Source organism: Camelus dromedarius, chromosome 32 (assembly GCF_036321535.1).
Source record: "Camelus dromedarius isolate mCamDro1 chromosome 32, mCamDro1.pat, whole genome shotgun sequence".
NCBI classification, from domain to species: domain Eukaryota; kingdom Metazoa; phylum Chordata; class Mammalia; order Artiodactyla; family Camelidae; genus Camelus; species Camelus dromedarius.
The window spans coordinates 10,132,677-10,153,767 of NC_087467.1; the positions used below are offsets into that span (position 1 = coordinate 10,132,677).

At 34.9% G+C, this 21,091-nt stretch overlaps 1 long non-coding RNA gene across 1 annotated transcript in view; it reads right to left on the bottom strand.

Moving 5' to 3' along the window:
• The window catches only part of LOC105087009 (uncharacterized), a 137,017-nt gene that overhangs the window by 106,801 nt on the left and 9,125 nt on the right, over nt 1–21,091 (bottom strand). The window contains exon 2 of the long non-coding RNA XR_004132339.2: nt 12,840–12,885. This is a non-coding gene — a long non-coding RNA (uncharacterized LOC105087009). The remainder of the gene's footprint in view (nt 1–12,839; nt 12,886–21,091) is intronic.

A 21,091-nucleotide genomic window follows, 5' to 3' on the forward strand; every position in this document is an offset into this window, starting at 1 on the left:
GTTCACAGATATGAGAATGTGTCCAGTTGTTTTGTGAGATTTTTAGCAACTCTGAGAAAATTTTACAAATGAGTGAGTGAAATTTCTGCCATTTCCCCTCAAAATAAACCATCACATTCCCCTCACCTACATGGTCCAAAATCAAACTCAAATTCAGGTTTTATCTTACAAAGGAAAAACCCAGAGAGATATGAAAAAATTGTGAAATGTGACTATGAATTCCAATAATCATTTCGTCTTTCCCATAGGAAGTGAAAGGAATTAGAGAAAATTAGATTTTACTGAGCTAATGAGGCACACAGGAAAAGGTTTAGTTTTGCTTCTGCTTTTTCACTGAAGCCAGCAATGTGAGACTGCAGCTAATTTTGCATTCACTTTCAACTGTTTAAGTAATAAATCAGATAAATGTAAAAGTAACTGAAAATCCTGAAAGTCAAAGGGGATGGGGGAAATGATCTAGCATTTACTGGGCACCTATTTTTAATACATCCATTTTTATCCTTAGAATAATCTTATAAAATAAAATATTGTAATTTTACAGATGAGTAAACTAGGTTTGGTAGGCTTAAATACCATCCCCAGGTTCACAAATCCAGTACATTACAGAGACAGGGGTCAAGGTCCATATTCTTTTCACACTAACTATGTTGCTACTGCCCAATGGTAGAATTAGCCCACTGTAACAAATGGTCATTCAGTCTTCATTGTTATGTGTATTATACCTCTTTGTGGTCTTTACCACCATGTGTACTTGAACTTTAATTTATAGTAGAAATTATTTTAATTTGAGCCAAACCTTATTCCATTTGTGATCACTGGGCAGCTTTCTTTCTGGAAAATATGTAGATTCAATTTATATCATGGGTTTCAGATTTTCTAAAGAGTAGAAAATACATTTTAAAAAATCAATTTGTGCCTACACCACTGCAATGCAATTTAAAAAGATGTCTATGATAAGGTTCGTGTTTTTCCAGGTGAATTGCTGAGCAGGAACAAGAAACACTCTGAAATGAAATCTGGTAACAAACCATAATACTACGAAGCAAATAACTATTTTACACGATGCAGTCCATAACTTAGGGGATACACAATGTAAGCAGCAGTTAAGATGATGAATTTTGAAGTCAAGATGACCTATGGAATGCTACTAAATTTCATAAACTCTACTACACTGTTGATTGTGGAAACTAACATTACTTTATAATGAAGTAAAAAGTGCTAGCATATATATTTAAGACACCTTTGATTGTATGATGCATCCTAACTTCAGAAGTGTTAACTTTGGTGAGAAAAAGAAGAATGAACATAGAATTGAGGACATGAGGAAGCTACATCACATAAACTATAAACATCGTGGCTTAAACAAGATAAAAATTTATTCCTCAGTTACTAATGTAAGTAATGAATGTTCCTTATTGTGGCTGCCTCCTTCGAGAACTAATTCAGCGGGGATCCAGATTCTTTTCATCTTGGGTCTGGTCCGTCTTTAACATATGACTTCAAGGGGCCTGGTGCTTACCTGAATCAAAATGGTGGGAGAGGAATGAATTTGAGGGATTGTGTATGAACCAGGGTTGGGAATAAGATTTATCACTACTCATATTTCATTGTTGGAAATCAGTAACAATGCCACAGTGCAAGGTGGGCAATTTCATCAAGCCATGTACCCACCAAGAAAAGGAATCAGGTTTGGTGCAGAGTCAGGCTCTACCGTGACCTACCAAGGTTAGCATGCTCACCAGTGTCCACGATTCTCTCCACTAAGGAACATACGCAAGACTATTTCCCAGCCCTAGTATGGTTGGAGGGATCACTGACTAGACATATCGAGGGCAGTTGCCCTAAGAAAACACCCAGATCTACTTTGCACTCTGTGTGTTCAAGATTTTAGCATTGATTGTATTAATCCTCTGAGATCTGGCAATTTTCACTCGTTTATTACTGAAGCATAATTTAAGTCCAATGTGATTCATAAACTCAGAAAAATATGAATCCAAGGGCATGTCCATGAATTCCATAAGCTTTCTAGTGAGAAAAGATGTTGTACTTCAAAATTTAAAATGACACTAAATTAAAATGCAAAAACTGACATTGAAATTAACATTGCAAAAAGTAAGGACTTCTTGAGTTTCACTAAATATCCTTCACTTATCTTTCGAGTGGTGACCTTAAAAACAGTTACACATTTTGGTTTTTACTTTCAAGGGCTACTTGCCAACCATTTCATGCTTTCCAAGTAGAATTTCATTTTGTGGGTGCCCTTTAATCACTTAAGGTCCCTTTTTATCATTTCTGCACTAATTGGTGTTAAAACACTTGACAATTTATTGTGATTTAAGTTTCATTAGCCTGCTCTCTTTCCCCACGAGATGATTAACAGAGATGTTAAATAAGATTACAACCTAATAACAATGCCCTCTCTACCCTGACTTCATCTCTCCTCAACTCGGTAACAATACGTTTTCTTGATGGAAGCAAAACACGGTTTCAGTCTGTGTCTTGTGAAGAATTAGACTGCTTATCTTTGATAATTTGAAGATTCGTAATCTCCTCTCAGGCTACAATATGTATAAATTGAGAGGAAAATTGTTATTCACTTATTAGATATAAATTTATGTTAGTGTTTGTGTAAAATCAAATAGTAAAATTTCTGAACCATTCAGCTTTTAAAATATGAAACTTATTTCCAAAAAAAGGAATTTTACACACACACACACACACACACACACACACACCCCTTAGGTTATAGATATTTTAAAAACTAATTTATAATTTTCAGTTTATATTTTTCAATTTCTTGAAGACATCTTAAATTGGTTTTACTCGAAAAGGTGGGCTTCAATTAACCTCACCTCAGGCTGACAATTCTTACATCATTTTAAAAATAGCTTTATTGAGATAAAATTCATATATCAAAAAAGCCACCCTGTTAAAATGTACAGTTTAGTGGGGCTTTCCCCCCACATATTCACTGTTGTTTAACCACTATCTACTATCTTTAGCTGTACCCCATACATTTTAATACGTTGTGGTTGCAACATTTTTTATATTACTTGACTATCCTATTAGTTATAACTTATATATTTACTTCTTAATTATCTTATACAGACATTGTTTTCTTGACATGATTGTAAGTTCATTATTGGCTGGACATATATGCTCATAAGGGATACTTACTTGGAAGTTCTGAGTGTAGCAACAAGGTAAAAGAGATGTGAAACTTCAAGTGAGTAAGTCAGATCATATTAAGCTGATTTTATAAAAGAAATACCCCGAATTCCTTTATACAACTCATTGTCTCACACCCATCTAAGAGAGGTGGAGTCCTTTATCTAGGGCCATGTGCCTCAGAGATCGCACTGGGTTGAAGACAGCCCCCCAGAATTCACATCTATCCAGAACCTCAGAATGTGATCTTATTTGTAAATAGGGTGTTTGCTGATATAATCAAGTTAAGATGAGATCACACTGGATTAGCATGTGCCCCCAAATCTAACATATAATGATATCCTTATAAAAAGAAGAAAATTTGGACACAGAGACAGAAAGAAGACATAGGCAGAGATTGGTGTGATGCTCTACCAGCCAAGGAGCATCAGAGATTGCCGGCAACCACCATACACTAGAAGGGGCAAGAATTTTTCCCCAAAGCCTTTAGAGGGAGCATGACTTTGTGGAAACACTGAGTTCAGGCTTCTAGCTTGTAGAACTATGAGGGAATACATTTTTGTTGTTTTAAGCCCCCTAATTTGTGGTACTTTGCTATAGCAGCTCTAGGAAACTGATACAGGGACACAACACTTTGAAACAGCATTCTCAAAATTTTCCAAGTTCCTCTCTAGTATCTATGTCCAGTGTCTATGGACAGCAGGATGGGTGATACTGCATCAAGTATAATGATAAAATCAGATTAAATACATAATATTGGAGACCTTTAGAGGCAAGAAGATCTATATTGTTTGGATAAAAACATTTTCCAAAGAGCCAGAGTACTGTGTGAAACTACAGTGTTGCTACATTTTTCTTTGGAAAGAAGATATAAAGTTAACCAGAAATGATGAGTTTGACAAAAAAGAACATGAAAAGATAATGTCTGGATTTGAGGACTTGAGGAGGAAGAGATGGTGCCTGAATAGTACATATAGTATTCACATGATCTGCTTGGACAATTAACAAAAATGTAAGTTCTCTCTTTGCTTATTATTCTAAATCTTTATTGATAAATCATTATATAGCACATGGACCTATGAATTTTGTAACATTTATAATAAAATGATTTTATAGACAGAATCCCTACAAAATTCATTGACTCACACAGCCTAGGAATGGCCCAGACACACTCATATTAAATATTAGAAACTAGAAGGAAAGAAAATTTGTAAAGAGGGTTATTTGAAGAAATGTGTTTTCTATGACACCTATCCAACTTTCCAACAGAAAACAAGACCACCTTCTCTTCAAGATAAGATGTTGGGATTCCATAGGATAAATAAAAGAGCTTAATACATATCCTCTGGATTTGGGGGGGCATACTTGTGTCTGATATATGCCTGAGAAGTCTGAAAGCAAGAGGCCGTTTCAGTTGGCTTGATGAAACAAGCAGGAAAGAGAGAAATAAAAGAGGGGAAGAGAGAGAGAGAGATTGAAAGAGATACATGACTTTGTTGAGAAGTAACCGAACTCCTACTGAATGTAGAATAAAGATTGTATTAGAGTTTTCTGGGGCCCTAAGACAATCTCCAGGAGAGAGGAAAAAGCTGCATGGGAATCATTAGGTATTTCATGTCTTAACAGAGGAGAAGCTAGGGGTTGACCATTGATCATCTGATTCCTAGAGGCAATCGCAAACAAGTAAACATCAAAAAACCACATCCACTCTGTTTAAAGGAATAATAGTAAAAGATCAATAGCACTGCTGGTTTTTCTGAAGACCACAGTAATAAACGCCCCGTGGGAGAGTATGGATTTAAATTTTGATCAGCCACAGGGATCACAAATGGGATTAGAAAATAACACTCAATAAAGAACTTTCTGCTACACTTACTACTGTTCCCTCCTCCTGCTTTTCCCAGTAAGGTGAAAATGGCATCTAGTGGTAAAGATGGAAATAAGTAACAAAAAAGACAATCAACAATCTCTTCAGGCACACCGAGCCGCACCTTGGTTAAAAAAAAAGCCATCTTCATAGTATTAATTATTGGCTGAATTGAGACAGTTTGTAACTTACAAGTATTTTTTTTAAACTGAGAGTGATCACTGATGTTGAGGGGCTGCCTGAGTGTCATTCTGAGACAAATGACAGACTACTCTTTATAAATCTTCTACTCTTTATAGAAGATTTAAAGAGTATGTGTGGGGAAAATTAATTCCCTGTGGTTACCTTCCATGAGTTTTGTTAATTAAGGATATCAGTCAAAATATATTTTAACTAATATAGCAGAGGTTGTGTTTTGATAATACATAGCATGATACAGGCCATGGTATATAGCACTAAATGGAAGGAGGGAATCAAAATTCTCTTTAAAGATTTATAACACATTTTCTTTCTTTCTGGCTTAGATTTCACAACCCAATACTTCAAGCTCTCCTTGAAGATTTCTAAACAAACTTGACCTGATATCTTTTCATCTCACCTGCCCTGCAAGCATCTATCTAGTGTTCGGTAAATCTCTATCTGTACATAGACCTCGGAGGCTACTGGAGAAAAATCACACACCGAAGCCAACTGGTGACACTACACATTCATGGTCACCTGTTTGATCGGTGTCTTACAGTGATTTCGAATTGTGTTTCACTAGGCAATGTTCCTTGTCATTTCCTAGAGGAGATATTTTATCTTCTGCACTTCCCTCTCTTTCTTCCAGAATCTCTTTTTATTCTCAATAGATGATCTAGTCCTCCATTTCACAAACAAAATAAAATATATTGAGAAGTAAAGTCCAATTCTGGTTTCCAAAACACCAGCAATCCTATCTGCATCTACACACACTTGTTCCTTTCATTAAAATGGAAGTTCCCTCACCAATGTTAGGACCACGTTTGCTCCTATATTTATAAGTGGTATCTTGACCTGGATTTTTAAGATGTGACATTATTAATTAATCCATATTCCTTTAGAATACCCCTTTTATCAGGAAACTTTTCTATTTTCATGTGAGTTTGTTCAAATTCCCAAAACCAACAGCAAACAGAAAAAGGAAAAAGCAAGCTCTTTCATATTAAAAAAAAAAATACAACAAACACACATACACATCCGAAAGAATACATAAATAAATAAAAACAGAAACAGACTCTCATATATAGCTGGTGTGATTGTGAATTATTCAACTTCTATTGGGAGACATTTTTAGCAATACCTGTCAAATTTACAAAAGCATATATCCTTTTCCCTGTAATCCTAAATCTGGGAATGATCATATGAAGATACCTGCACATACATACATGTAAGTTTATGCAATATTGTCAGTGGTGAAAAAAAAAAATGAGTCAGATAAACTCACTGCTTAAAGCCTGCAATGGTCCTGCAGTTCACTCAAAGAATTATTCAAGTATTGCCAGTGGTTCCTCTTTGATTTTTCCTTCAATATCTACCATTCTCCCTTCACCTACTATGTATGCTCCAGGCAGAGTGACTTTCTTGCTATTCTTCCAACAGGGAAGGCATGTGCTGCAATATGGCCATTCCCTTTGATTGGAACACTGTTCCCATATTACCTGTCCCTTCCATCTAGAATATAAATTCCATGAAGGTTTTAATCTTTATCTGGTATCAATGATAACTTTCTGAAATAATCCTGGTACATACTAAGCACTCAATAAATGTTTGTTGAATTAATGAATAATCCCAGATAATCCATTAAAGCTGAGGTTTAGATAAAATATAGTAAATCCCTAAAATATAATACTACACACTGCAAAAAAATTCAAACAATGACTATGTTTTTTATGTTCTGAGGAATATCTTTTAAGACATATTAAATGAAGAAAAGAAAAGGATACAGAGAGTGGTATTGTATGTTACATTTATATAAATTGTGGAAAAAAAATTGATTTATAGTTGTTTGCATTTTCATTAAAAATCTGAGAAACACATCAAGATATTAAATATTTTAATAATTGTTCTCATTTCCATTGTTTGAACTTGTTCACATGGCCATATCTAACTGCCAGGGGAGCTGAAAAATGCAGGCTAGCTGAACAGCCTTGAGTCCAAGTTATCATTATGATGGAAATAGAGGAGAAAGACATTTTATGGACAGCAAGAAGTTTCCTCTACGGTCTTTAAAAAAATACCATTAAGTCTACAAATCCACAAAAGCCACGAGTATAAATATTCTGATTTCTCCCAGAATTTCTAAAAACTCCAGGTTTTGTTTGTTTTTGTTTTGTTTTTTGTCCTATACTTGAATGGCAACCGCTCTTTAAACACTTAAGTAATGCCAAGTGCTAAAATTCCCCCTTGTACAGTGTCTTCTTTTGAATTATTCATAGAAATCTGCAATGGCGCTGCTGTTAATATCTCCAAAATGCCTGTCCAGCCTTTATATAATCCTTTACAAATCCACCAACGTGCTTTTCCACAGCTTTTAAATTTCACAGGCTTCAAATAACTTGGGTCTATTTTAATAAGAGCCAAATATTCCTTCTTGCCACTTCTTTGCATGACTCCTAGGAATCTTGTGTATAACCTAGGGTATATGTTTCTGGTGTCTCATTTTCTTCTGTTGTTTTTCCAGTCTCTTCCAGCCCTAATTTAAATCTGGATGCTTCTTGAACAAACTTCCTTGCCTGCACGCCTCCTAAGTAACACAGGGTCAGGAAATGAAAGAGATGATCTCTTTGCTCCCCACTGTCACTTTCAAGTCATTTCTCCTTACTTCTCTTTCTAAGAAACTTAGATCCTTTGACATCTGACAAAATCCCCATCAACAACCTACATCCTGATCCCACAACTTTATTCATTGAAGATCTTAGCTCCTGCCCCACTGTTTTTCTCTGTGACTCTTTCCCATACGTGGGTGTTCCTTTTGACATCTTGACATTTCAGTGTTTTGATAAGTCTATCAACTGGAGTCTCTACAGGAAACATTATCACCCCTTATGGTTTATAGAAAGACATTTTAATGAAAGGATAACTTACCTAAGGGAAGATAGTTATAGGAAAAATGGTGAAATAACATGAAAAATCAAATAAAAATAAAAGGAAAACAGAAAAAGAAAACAGAAAGCAAGCACACAAGAATATAATAACTAAGAAAGAATGAAAGATGCAAGAAAGAGAGATTATGTAGACAAGGATTCAGATCTCAGCCCTGCCATGTATAGCTATGGACTGTGATTATATTATGAGCAAGGCTCCATGATTACAATCCTGGTCATGGCTTGATCAATCCAGCTTTTCCTTCCCGAACGTGATACCTCCCAAACTTTCCTGCTAAGGGACTCTTCATGTGCGTCTCTGTGGAAGGGCAGAAAGGGGGTGTGGCAAGTGAGCAACTGGGTAATAAATGTCTGTTGAATGAGTGAATAAATGAATGAATGAATGAATAATGAATAAGCCAATTGACTTACTTGATGGTTTGAGTCTGTAGTTCATAGAGCTGTTTCAAAGACAGGAATTTTTGAAGAAAATTTTCATTCATCTCTCAGTGCCATGCTGGCCATCAGTGTCCCGAACTAAGATATACATATATTCACCCAAATACTCTGAACGACCCAGATGTCACAAGTATCACTAATCTGTATTTATAAAATATGGTTGTATCTCTATTTAATCACTGAACTAAGATAGATCAAGAACTTTTAATCCTTTTTGCTAGAAACTACATATCAAAGGACACTAAAAAAATGACTAGTCTTTCAACTCGTCTCCACCTAGTACTCTATAGAAGATCAGGGTATCATTTGTATAGACCTCATTATAATTTAAAACAGTTAATTTTCTGTTTACCTATTTAAAGTTTTAAATATTTAAAATTTTACTTACTTAAAGTTTTCCTCCCCTTACTAAGTTATAAACTCCCCATGGGGAAGAAGACTCTTGCTTATTACTGAATTTCCATGGTCTAGCATTACGTGTTTCCCTTTAAACCTCATGAATAGGTTGTTTCTATCACACATGACCTGAGATAAAAATAATAAAATTCATTAATAACCTGTATTCACTATGTCTATCTATCTATCTAGCTAGCTAGCTAGCTATATATCTATATATCATATCATACATATGTATGTAAAGAATAATATTACCAAAAATGCATTGATCGAGCACTACTTTCCTCTACATATAGGAAAAGACTATTTTGAGAAACTACAAATAGGAAGGTTGTATGTTCTTTACTTGAAAAAAATACTTTAGAATAGCCTTTTAAAAACAAAACATTTACTTGTCTTTAGATTGGATAATATAGAAGCATTGGATGCATTTCTGACTTTAATCTTTGAGTTATTATTGCCAGAGTTTGAGCTCTTATACAACGTATCACTCCATCAAATATGGAATAAAGGAATCCTGTGCTTTTACCTTCAGGGCTTGAGGAGAGGAAGTTTAGTCACTGAAATATATGATTTTTATTAAAATAAAGGATAAACAAGTTCTATGTGTTTTCCTTAGAAAAAAAAAAAACACATGCTTTTTAATAGAAAAACACAATCACCTAATAGCACCATGCAAATCAGAACTGCTGATCATCTGGCATCCAACATACCTGCATTCTGTATTCCATTACTTACGATAGAATGTAATGATATTTGCCTACTTATTTATTAATGACAAGCTCCAGGAAATAATACCATGTCTTTTTTTTTTTTGGCTAAGCACTTCAAATTGTTGTGGCTGATAAAATATGACATCCTCAGGTGCTGTAATGAAGTCCATTCATGACTCTATCTCTGAAGAATTGGCCCCTAATATTCCATAATCCATGAAGGACTCCCATACAGCATTATGGAGCTCTTAGGTCCAGAATATCAATAAAAGCTGAAAAGGGGAATGTATGTTTGCTTTATGTCTCAGATTGCTGATATGTCCCATCAGATACATTTTTCAGTTCTCTCTTCATGGTACTACATAACATTTTACCTTCAGTGCAGCTTGCAATTTTCATGTCCAACTTCTTAAAAATTTTACTAACCTAGAGATTTAAGGAGGGAAATAAAACAGGCTAGTAAAAATTGGCCTTGTGGTCGATGTCCATTTCTTAGTGATATGATTTAGACAAAGAAGTATCTACGATGTCAGAATCGAGCAGAAACTGTAAACTACTCACAAAAAATACAAAACACTATAAAAATGAATCTCTGTATGCCAGCACTACTAAATAAGCCTTTTGCATAGATGTAAATGTCTATTTATGTCTAACATCTTATGAGTTTTTCTGATATCTATCTCAAAAGTTATGGAAAAATGAGGTATCAATATTGTGGTGGTGGTGCAGTTAACTTTCTAAAATCTGCCAGACAGATTTCCTACATAAAGAATTTAAGATGCATTTGAGAGAGGAGTTTGGTTGTGGCTTTGCTGGAACCTGATTTGGTGAAAAGGATATGGCAACTTCTTTTTAAGATCGTTGAGGCAGTAATACAGTGAAGCAACTCAATACCGGTATTAAGTTGGTGGTTTGAACTCGGCCACCAAGCTTCCTTCCAGTTCTGATAGTACATAGATCTGTCCAAATATTACACATAATCCATGGCATTTTATGAAATGCACTAATATCAGAGGCCAAAGCTAATGCCATTTGAGAGTTGAATGGGGAACATATCAGTAGCTTGGTCTTCAAGCTTGTAAATACTTGGAACTCTCAGCAAACTTTTAATAAAAGTTCTAAATCACTAATGGCTTGAATGTATATAGTAATTTTATAGTCTTTTTATTCTCTCTCCTCTTCGATAGGTGCTTATGGGAGTTTTGCTGATTAGCTAGTAAACTCTCAGCCTGAGGAAAAGCCTAAAAAAGAAAATGTTAAGTCAGGAAGGATTTTTTTTTTTAATATGAGGCAAAATGTTCTTACTTAGAGGAATGGAAAGCTATTGAATATCGTACCTTGAAAGCGGTTTTACTAAATGTTTATTTTCAGTCAATAGACAGCCTGTTGAAACACCTATGTAACACATCCAAAACCAATTTAACAGGTAGCTATATTATTCTTGTGGATAACATACATCCTACTACTTTTGAATAGAGTTATCAAGAAATCTTGGTTAAATTATTACTAACAAAATGTTTACATTTTTGCCTTTTATCGTATACATATATGTAAATCACTTGGTGCATATTTAGTAGACAAAATAATTTAAAAGAATACAAAGTTTCTCATTTCAAAGTAAACTTTATACAGAAAAATTTTTAAGTAAAAATATAAGTTGGAACATTGATCTGTATACCAAAATGACTGACATTTACTCTGGGTCTGAATCTGGGAACATCTTATAATTGGAGAATTGTGCTGGACATTTTTGAAGTTAAGACTTTAACAAGAACTTCACTTCTTTCTCTTCTTACTGGGATAAGACTGTTCATACAATCGTAGCACCTGAGCATTCCAACACCTACTGCTGTATACCAATCACCTCAGAATTTAGTGACACAGAGCCACAATCCTTTTATCATGCTCAGAGGTCCTATGCGTCAGGAGTTTGGATATGTACCATAGGGCAGGCATGTCTCTGCCTCACAAGGCCTGGAGCCTCAACTTGGAAGCCTCAGCTACTGAGGAGTGACTCAAAGGGCCAGAACCAGAATCACCAGGAGGCCCTTTTACTGGCATGTCTGGCACCTGGGTGAGTGATTCTAAGAGCTCAGATAGGTCTGCTGACCTGAACTCTGACCTGAGTCATCTCCACATGGTTTGGCTTCCTCAAAGTTTGGTGGCCTGATGATAACTGAAATTCTTACATCTTGTCCCTGGACTCCAAGAGCAAGTGTTCCATGGAACAAGGCAGAAGACACATGACTTTCTGACCAAGCCTTGAAAATCTCAGTCATTTCTACCATATTCTCTTGGTCAAAGAAATTACAAACCCACTCAGACACAATGGGAGGAGGCCCCACCTTGCAATAAGACAATTGTCAAAAAAATTTGTAGCCTTATTTTAAAAGCAACACCCTCTGCTATCTAGGAAATTACGCTTTTAGTTAGTCCCATAGTCTATTTATGATTACCAATAAATATTCATATATTTTTCTTTAACTGAAGCTAAACATATATATACATTTAGAGTTAACAGAAAGTTTTAAAAGCAAAATCTTTTATTACTGATTTCATTACTAATTTAACTGAATTGAGCAGCACATCACAGGAAGAAATTTATTTTCATTACTAGGTCTGATAGGTGGAACACTCTGGAATTGTTTAAGAAGCCTATTAGTATCTTGCTAGTGCCTTAACTTTTAGATAGTTTTTTAGACTGATAATTCATCTTTCAGTTCTAGCTTTTCAAAATTTAGTAATCACAAGAAGAATTTTTTAGACAACAAAATCTCTCAGATAAGCCAATTCATAATTTTCAATGGTAACAGAGATGGTGAAGATCTCCACAGGTAAATATGTTTTATTTACATATTTATTTACATATTTATCTTTTGAAAATTAATATTTTTTCAAAGTCCAGGATGATAACCGAAGTCTCATATCATATAACTTATTTTTTAGTGTTGCATATCGATTGTATAGGTCATATGCATTCATTAGAAATAATGAATGGAACAGGACCAAAAAAAAGGCAAAGTGGGCAGTAAAGTAATAGTAATGATTTTGGGTGGGAGGATGAGATGCACTGAAAAAAAATTCACTATATCAAGACATCATGAGTGAAGGAAAGAGAAACTTTTTCATTACCTTAGCAGATGATTTCTGTGACCAGAAGTAGAGGAGTACTGCGCACCTATAGAAGTGAAAAACAACACTGAACTGAGTCCTTTTATACTGAAATTCTGCAAGAGTGAATGTCAGAATCTGTCTTCTGCTGCATCTTGGTGAAGGGGAATGAGATTACATTCCAAATGCATGCTCATGACTCTCCTGGGCTAAAAAGCAACAGGTAGCAAATAAAGTTAAGTTTTCATCCTTATGATTAGGGAAGATGCAATTAGTGCTATGATTTTCGTAAAATCTCTTATTATTCAGAGCAATTATAGGAAATACCCTAACTCCTTTCATAGTTTGTTACATCAAGCTATAATGACTATAAAATCCTTTCAAATGCTTCATATCCATTTTGGAATGTAAATACTGAGAGCAAGTAATGGTATTAAGTATAATACATCTACCTCTATTTCTTCAATTAAGTTCCCAGTATTTAATTCTCTATAGTATAACCCCAAGATTGACACTGTGACAAATATATAATTTTCTATACAATGAATTCTACATGATTTAAGTATCCTGCCAACTAAGAATATCTAGAATCTATGTTAGACACAGCAATGTGTTGCCCGAATCCTGCTGTGTAGGACTCCATGGCCAGCTGCCAGGATGAGAGTCTTCACCTGCCAGTCCAATCTGAGAGGTCATGTCCTTTCCAAGACATCTTAGCCAATGTCTGATGGAGGCAGGGTATCCTGGCATTCTACGGCATTGTATTTGGAACAACCCTGGGGGTCATTTAGCACCAGCTCTCTTGTGTGTTCAATCAAGGCTGCAGCCAGACCTACATGGCAGCTAAACTTGTCCTTCTGCCCACTCTTGCTTCCCTCCTCTTCCTTTCACAGGAGTTGATTTATACCAAGGTCATTCCCTAACAAACAGCTTGCATTCTAAACTCCACCCCCAGAGCCTATTTCTAGAAAAAACAACCTTCAATAGATTCTAAAAAGTTAAGGTAAATCAAACCTGAATATAAATGATCAGAATACACTTGAACTTGTAAGATATGCAAAAACAGTCTACTAAAAAAGGAGTAACTTATTGTCTCTGTGAAAAAGTTTCTCCTTCAATTGATTATGTCATTTTGAATTAAAATAACCCACTTGCTGATAATGGAAAGTGTCAGTGTCAATGTCAGTACACATTTCAAAAGCATGCTTTGAATAGTGTATTGAGTAGAGGCTTGATAAATGCACACTGACTTGCAGTGGTAAGTAAAACTGTTAGAAGTGCTGTAAAATATAGAATAGTTTTCCTTTATGCAAGGTGAAACATAAGCTTTAACAGCAACAAAAACACACTTAAAAACTTTCTTTAGTGTAAACAAACTTCAATTCTCATAAAGACAGCTACTGACTTACAGATTCTTCTCAATGACTTAAAAATGAAAAAGGGCACACTAATCTGAAACCTATAATGGAATTACCGACCAAGATGAACAAAAAGGCAGCCATTTCTCGTTGTGAAGCAGAAAAATGTCAGCTTTATCATTCACTTTCTTTCCATGTTTCTTCTTTAGTTCAGGATTTTATTTGTTTTTGAGTGTATGTGGTTTTGAGGTACGTTTTTCATTTCTCCAGTCTTTATTTTTATACTGACATACTTCATAAATCATTTCTTTGTGGATAACTTTGTGCTTTATTGCTTTATTCATTTTTTTCTTCTTTATTAAAATGTAAACACATTCTGGAACACATGAAGATATTTACCATCAGTATATAATTCTTGAAAATTGGAAATACTTACTGGAAGTCATTAAATTAAAAAATGAAAGTTTGTTTTCCTTCTTTTAGTAAATGATTACTATATGCATTTTAGTCTATAAAATATGATTGTGGCATAACTTGAAGAGTATTCTTATTCTATTATTGAAACAAGGGCTGTTTTATTTTAATATAATAACAATTTTAGTTTATGTTCTCCTTTATTAAAATATGTACTTTTATTTAAAACCTTGTATTATTTGCATACTATTTTATATTGTACCTACGTATATAATGCATTTTATCTTAATGTAATAGAAATTGATTTTATTGAAAATACTCCTCTAATTACATATAAAAGAGAAAAGACAATTAAAAATGTTACATCAAATAGTACATGCATACAGCAAAAAATTTTTTGAAAGACGGTGTCTATTCACCCTAACTAGATTTCAAGTTGGACCACTGTAGCAACTCCTGCAAAAACAACAAAGAACAAATTCACTACTGGTATGTACAATACAAGGATACAACAGGAAATCCAACCATAGCTATAAAGGAAAATCTCCTACTATGTGAGTGGACAGGCCCAATTTCATTACGTTATAAATGCACCACTTATCGTAAGTGAATATTCTTTTCATCATTCATCAGGCAACTGCTGAGCAATTTCTAACAATTAGATACTCTGCTAGCAAAAATTTCTGCTTTCCAAAGAGTCAGAGCCCAGGGGTGAGAAATTACAGATGCTTAATTTCAAAATTGGAATGTTTCTAAATTTTAATGGATCATTGTAGTAATTCGTGGTCCGATAAGCAACAAAAGTACAAATAAAGTGTTTAAAGTAAAAATTGAAGTCACACTTTAATCAAAGATAAAATTGTATAAACATTTTTTTCTTTGCCAAGCTGTTGACTTCTTTATGCATACTACTGCTTCTGTTTTCCAAACATATTTGGTAATAACATCACATTGCTCATTTTGGGAGCTGTCTTTCCAGTGTTCCATGTGACTCTGGGTGATGTGCTCCTCTATCCAAGCAACTATCATTCATCTGTGGACTGAGCTCTTGGACCCAGCAGGCTAATGAGAGTCTTTTCTGGGGACTAAAGTATTACTTTCCCACCTAAATGAAACATTAACTTTTCATGCTTGTATCTAACATCATTCATTTGTGCATTATATCCCATCCCTTCTGGCATATTCTAGAACTTTGACTCAGATATGACATCCCCATTTGAAACTCTGCCCTCTCATTGTGATGCTTTATTGGGTCATTCCCATCAGCACCCAAAGAAGCTGTTATACAGCCTATTAATACACGACAACAGCCTCTACCACTGCCTCTATTCACTACCACTGTGAATATTGCTCTATTTTCTTACTTTCTTTTTAAAAATTACACTCCACAGGAAAGCTATCTGTAAGAACTGTATCCAGTTTCTCTTATCCTTTTCTCTCCTTCATTTAATCCAATCAGAATTTCAGGCCCCTCCAGCCACACCCCAGCAAAAGTGCTGTTGTTAAGACATCAATTACCTCTCTGTTCTTGAATTCAATGAGTAACTCTCAGTCCTCAGACTTTCTTACCAACAGCACTTGACACAGTTGATCACTCCCTCCTCACCGGCACACTTTCCTCACATGGCTTCAGACACCATGCTTGTTTGCTTTTCCTCTTACCCCATTGGCTGCTTCTGCTGTTTCATTTGATGGTTTCTTCCTTCCTCAAGCACTTAAAGAAAGTAGGTATGACTCAGAGCTAAGTCCTCGATATTCTTTTGTTTTTCATCTACAGTATTCTCCAATGATAACATATAGCCCCACATACAAATATCATTTATATTCTAAGTACTCTCAGCTTCATATCCATCTGCCAACCTCAGACATACATATCAAAGAAGACAATTAAGATGATACAAACAAACTTTATTTAACATTTCATGAAGCAGGTGGTCTCCACTCTCAAGAGTTTAAAGAACTGCAAAGTTAGGGGAAAGGGCTGCAAGCTTAATTCAAAGAAGAAAGCAAGGAAACAAGGAAGAAGTAGTCAGCTTAAATTGCTTGGCTGGGGTTGCTTATCTGATCTTATTTAGAAAGATTAAGGAACAGGAAATACGTATAGTGCCCAGAGTTGGCTTGGAGTTTGGGGGTTGGCTGACTGGATATACTACACTTATGGTCAAGTGTAGCATTTACAGGAACACAAAAGTTATCTAAGTTTTGGTTTCCTGAGGTACCCTGGGCAGGAACAGCTCCATCTCAGGCCTAGAAATTTATTTCAACAATATACATAATCTCTCCAGGGTTCACTTTTCACTTTTCTATGTCCTTTTCTTCCTATATTTAGTTGCTAATAATTAGTCAGGAGATTCTGTTGGATCTGCCCTTGAGTTCATGCAGAATACAGTTATTTATCTCCACTAATACCAACTGTCTATCATCTCTCTCAGTCTCTGCTGCCAAGCCCCCATCATCTCTTCCAAGATTCCTTGATCTTACTCCTAAATTACTAGTTTCCTAACAGATCTCTTTGCTTCTTTTCTTTCCACCCACAGTCTATTCTCACCATTGCAGATCTTCCTTGATACTCTTATTAAAAACTGCAACTAAGTTGCTCCAGCTCTCTATCCCCATTTCCTGCCTTAATTTTCTCCATAACACTCTCATGTTCTGAAACATTATATTTTAACTTATTTATTTGGTTATCTTTATATTCTTCCTAAAATCATGACAATGGCAATTTTTGTCTGCATCCTGTATTGCATTCCAGAGTTCAAACAGTGCCTAGCTAATAATAGTTGGTTAATATATACCTGTTGAATGAGTGATGGTAATGCCATACAGTGAATGAAATGTAAAATATGTTGTCTACAAAGGTATATGCAGCAAGAAATCAAACAACACGTCCCAAGAATTCTTTAATCTTTGAAGTGTGCGACACCACAGAAGATGAGGATGTGAAAAGAAAAAATATTGAAAAGTATGTAAAAAGAAGAAAAGTTATTGAAAGCTTGCTTTAGGATCAGTTAATGGCTCTGGCTGGTCCCCACTCCTACTGGGAAGAGCAACTCAATGACTACTTCCCCACCCCATCAGGTTAAAAGAGGTTCATTCTCTGAGAAATGCTCCTGGTGTCGGCAAGGTTGAGGGCATGAGTGAGGCTATGAGTTGAGAGTAGAGGAATTTAAATGAAAATCTATACACTAAATATAGACACCTCCCAGCTTTCCTCCTCCTCTTAGTTTCCAAAATCCTGGCAACTAAGCTTAAATGTGCCCAGAAAGCAAATAAGAGACTTCTCTGGAGAAATAGTGGCCAGAGAGAAAAGATATATATATCAAAAGGCCCAGAAAAAGTCCACTCCCTAGTCAACAAAACCCAACTACACATACAGAGACAAGTATGTTAAAGCCTCCCCTTATGTATCAGTGGACAATCAGGACAGCTGAGGAAAGCAGAGATACTGAGAGACCAAAAGAAACAGAAATAGGAACACCGGGAGTGAGGCAAGCAGGATAGGGCAGGGGAAGAAAGTGAAGCAAAAAGACCAGCTTCAGCCTGACTCCAGAGCAGCTCTGGAACAAGAGCTGTAGTTGTCTTTGAGACAAGGGTTTGGATCTCCGTATCAGCTGATCATTAAGTGGAGACTTAAACTCTGGGGGCAAGGCTACTTCCATTAGCTCAAGGCCAATTTTACACACCACAGCTAAAACTGTGCACAGGTCCAGTGAGAAGAATCTGGGCAGGGCAACAGGTAACAGGTGTGTTTTCCTTTGTTTTGTTTTGATAAACATTTTAGTATATTTGCGATTTTTAGTTACATGGTTAAAATGGTTAAATAAATATTTTTTAACACACTATGGGAGCACAGAGTAAGAAATCTGTGAATTTTAGATGGTTAGGGAAAACTTCATCAAACAGTTATTTGAACTAGGACCAGCAAGCTGTGTCAGTGTAATAATTCCCCTACATACATAATATAGTTATGAGTACAAAATAAAATCCCATATAATAAAGTGTATGATAAATGATAATAGCTCTGCTTTGCTGTAACAAAGATAACCTGGAATGGTATCAGAAAAAAAAAATCCTGTTCTTCATAGAATTATGTTTTATAGTTTAATCAAGGTAATTGCCTTCTGAATTTTTAGATTTCTAAAGAATTGCAAGCCAAAGATGTTGGGGTTATTGCTTTTAAAAAAATTTGTTGAAGTCTTTTATCTGTACCGGGACAAAGAAAGATGTCTCAACAATGAAAGTTGACAGAGAAACTTCAAATTGCTAAGAAAAAAAAATTTGTATTGACGTTAAAGAATATTTTATTTTTAAATTTTATTATCTTTTAAAGACTAGCTCAGAATGGGTCTCTTCTTTTAATGTAACATGAGCTATAATATTTCTGATAAAATAAGAGCACTTAAATACAATTAGGAGAAGTAACATTTTTAAAAGTTGCTGGCATCATTTTTTTTTTTTTTACCTTAAAAAAATAGACAATAGAAACATGGCTTTCTTGAGAAGATATTTCGATGACTAATTTACTCCCTTTATCTGGAGTAGGAATTGTCTTTAGTTTGGATTTTCCAGCATTTAAATTGTTTTTCTCATGACTTGCCTTCTAAAATCACTTCAGTTCTTACCGATCAACATAGTCAATGGCGGTGCTCTTATATCACAGTTTTCCCTTGAAATCAAAGTATTCTTTTTAGAAATGCCCTAATAATTTGTAGTTTATTAAAAATTGTCAGAACTGTGAATATTTTGTAAACATTTGATAGGAAAAAAAGAACATATCACAAAATGCACATTTTTCATTTTTCCTGACAACTATTGTTCAATTTTAATGACTTATGGTTGCATTTTAAAACACATTGCTAAATGAGCTGTTACATTTATGTTTTTAAAAACATAAACTCTCCATGATCTCTGATCTTGTTACTGTTACTAAAATCACAGACAGTAAGATTTTTTTAAGACTCATTATTTTCAGATAAATATAAAGATATTTAGCAGAAACTATTGTCTGGACTACATGAGAAAATGGAAAAGAAACTGAGCCACTGTCTGGGAAAACTGATCTGTCTGGGCCCATACAAATCAAGGGGATAACTTTCTGTAAATTAGGAATAGCAGAATATTTGCCTTAATCTTCCACACTGAGATGGTACAGTTTATATTACTAATGCTTTGAATGGCAAATGAGCATACTAAAAAATAAAATTTTTCTACCCATAAAACTGGTAATATGGAATGGATTGTAAAAGGATGTTTTAGATACATACATTTGCTTTTAGTAAAATAAAAGGGGTATTATCAGCAGCTACTGAAGAGAGGATTAAAATCTGAAGAGACACGTAGCACAGTTAAACTGATATTGTGGCCACCCATGAGGAGATTGTGTTTTGCCCAGTGGCTGTTTTTTAATGTCATTTCATGGTAGAGGTGAAGTATGAGCCTCTGTGCTTCAAATTCTGGGAACTGCAACAGAGAAAATGTACAAAGTTTTGATCACCAAAGTGCTACAACACTGATGAAAATGAATTAAAATTTTCTTCCTTTGGCCCAATGTATGAAAATGATAGGATTTTTTTATGTGTTTTTTACGTGTTTTTGTTTATGTAAGTTCTGAATGGGGGAAAAAGAATTCATAAGCAGCAGCTTTTCTCTCACATTAATTTGAAGATCAAATTTAGATTACTTAGGTCGTGTAGCAACCACACGACAAAATACATTCATGAATTTTTTATTTCACAATTGTTATCACCCTTGAGTGCTCCACAGACAGAGAAGCAAGACTTCTTTGGAGTGACATACCCTGAACCCAAGCCCTACAGGACTTTAATGAATTAATGCCCTGCTGTAGGTATGTACACTAGCTAAAATTACAGAAGATATAGGTAAGCAATCCTCAATGACTGAGAACCAATATACACTACAAACACAGGACTATATGCCAAGGAATGTCAGATAATAGAACTCTCTGTGATAATGAGTATAAAATTAAAAACATGAGAAAATAATAACACATTATGAAGCCAGATGTGTGATTTTGAAAAATAACAAAATAGATGTTTTAGGAATAAAAATGGCATTATTGAAATGAAAACTCAGTGGGAAGAAGGATTAAACAGCAGATCTGAGACAACTGCAGAGAAAATTGATGAACCGGGAAATAGAATGTTTACCAAAAGTCTATCCAGAAAAATAAAGACTTGAGAGAAAATATTCAAAGAGATTATAAATAAGGATTTTTCAGATTCCTAAAGTCCACAAATAGTAAAAAACCTACAACCCAGGCTAGTAGATACTGCAACTCTAGAACCACAAAGTTGCTCTCAAATATAGGAAAATTGAACTGACTGGAGAGTCTGAAACAGGAACAAGAAAGAAGTTCTATTTGTAAAAACTGTGTCCTAGACTCTATTAACTGTGTTGTATCTCTTTAAGTCTATTGTTCACTGAACTCTTCATGATTTGAAACATTGACAATGTGAGAGTTTAAAAATATATATATAGCAT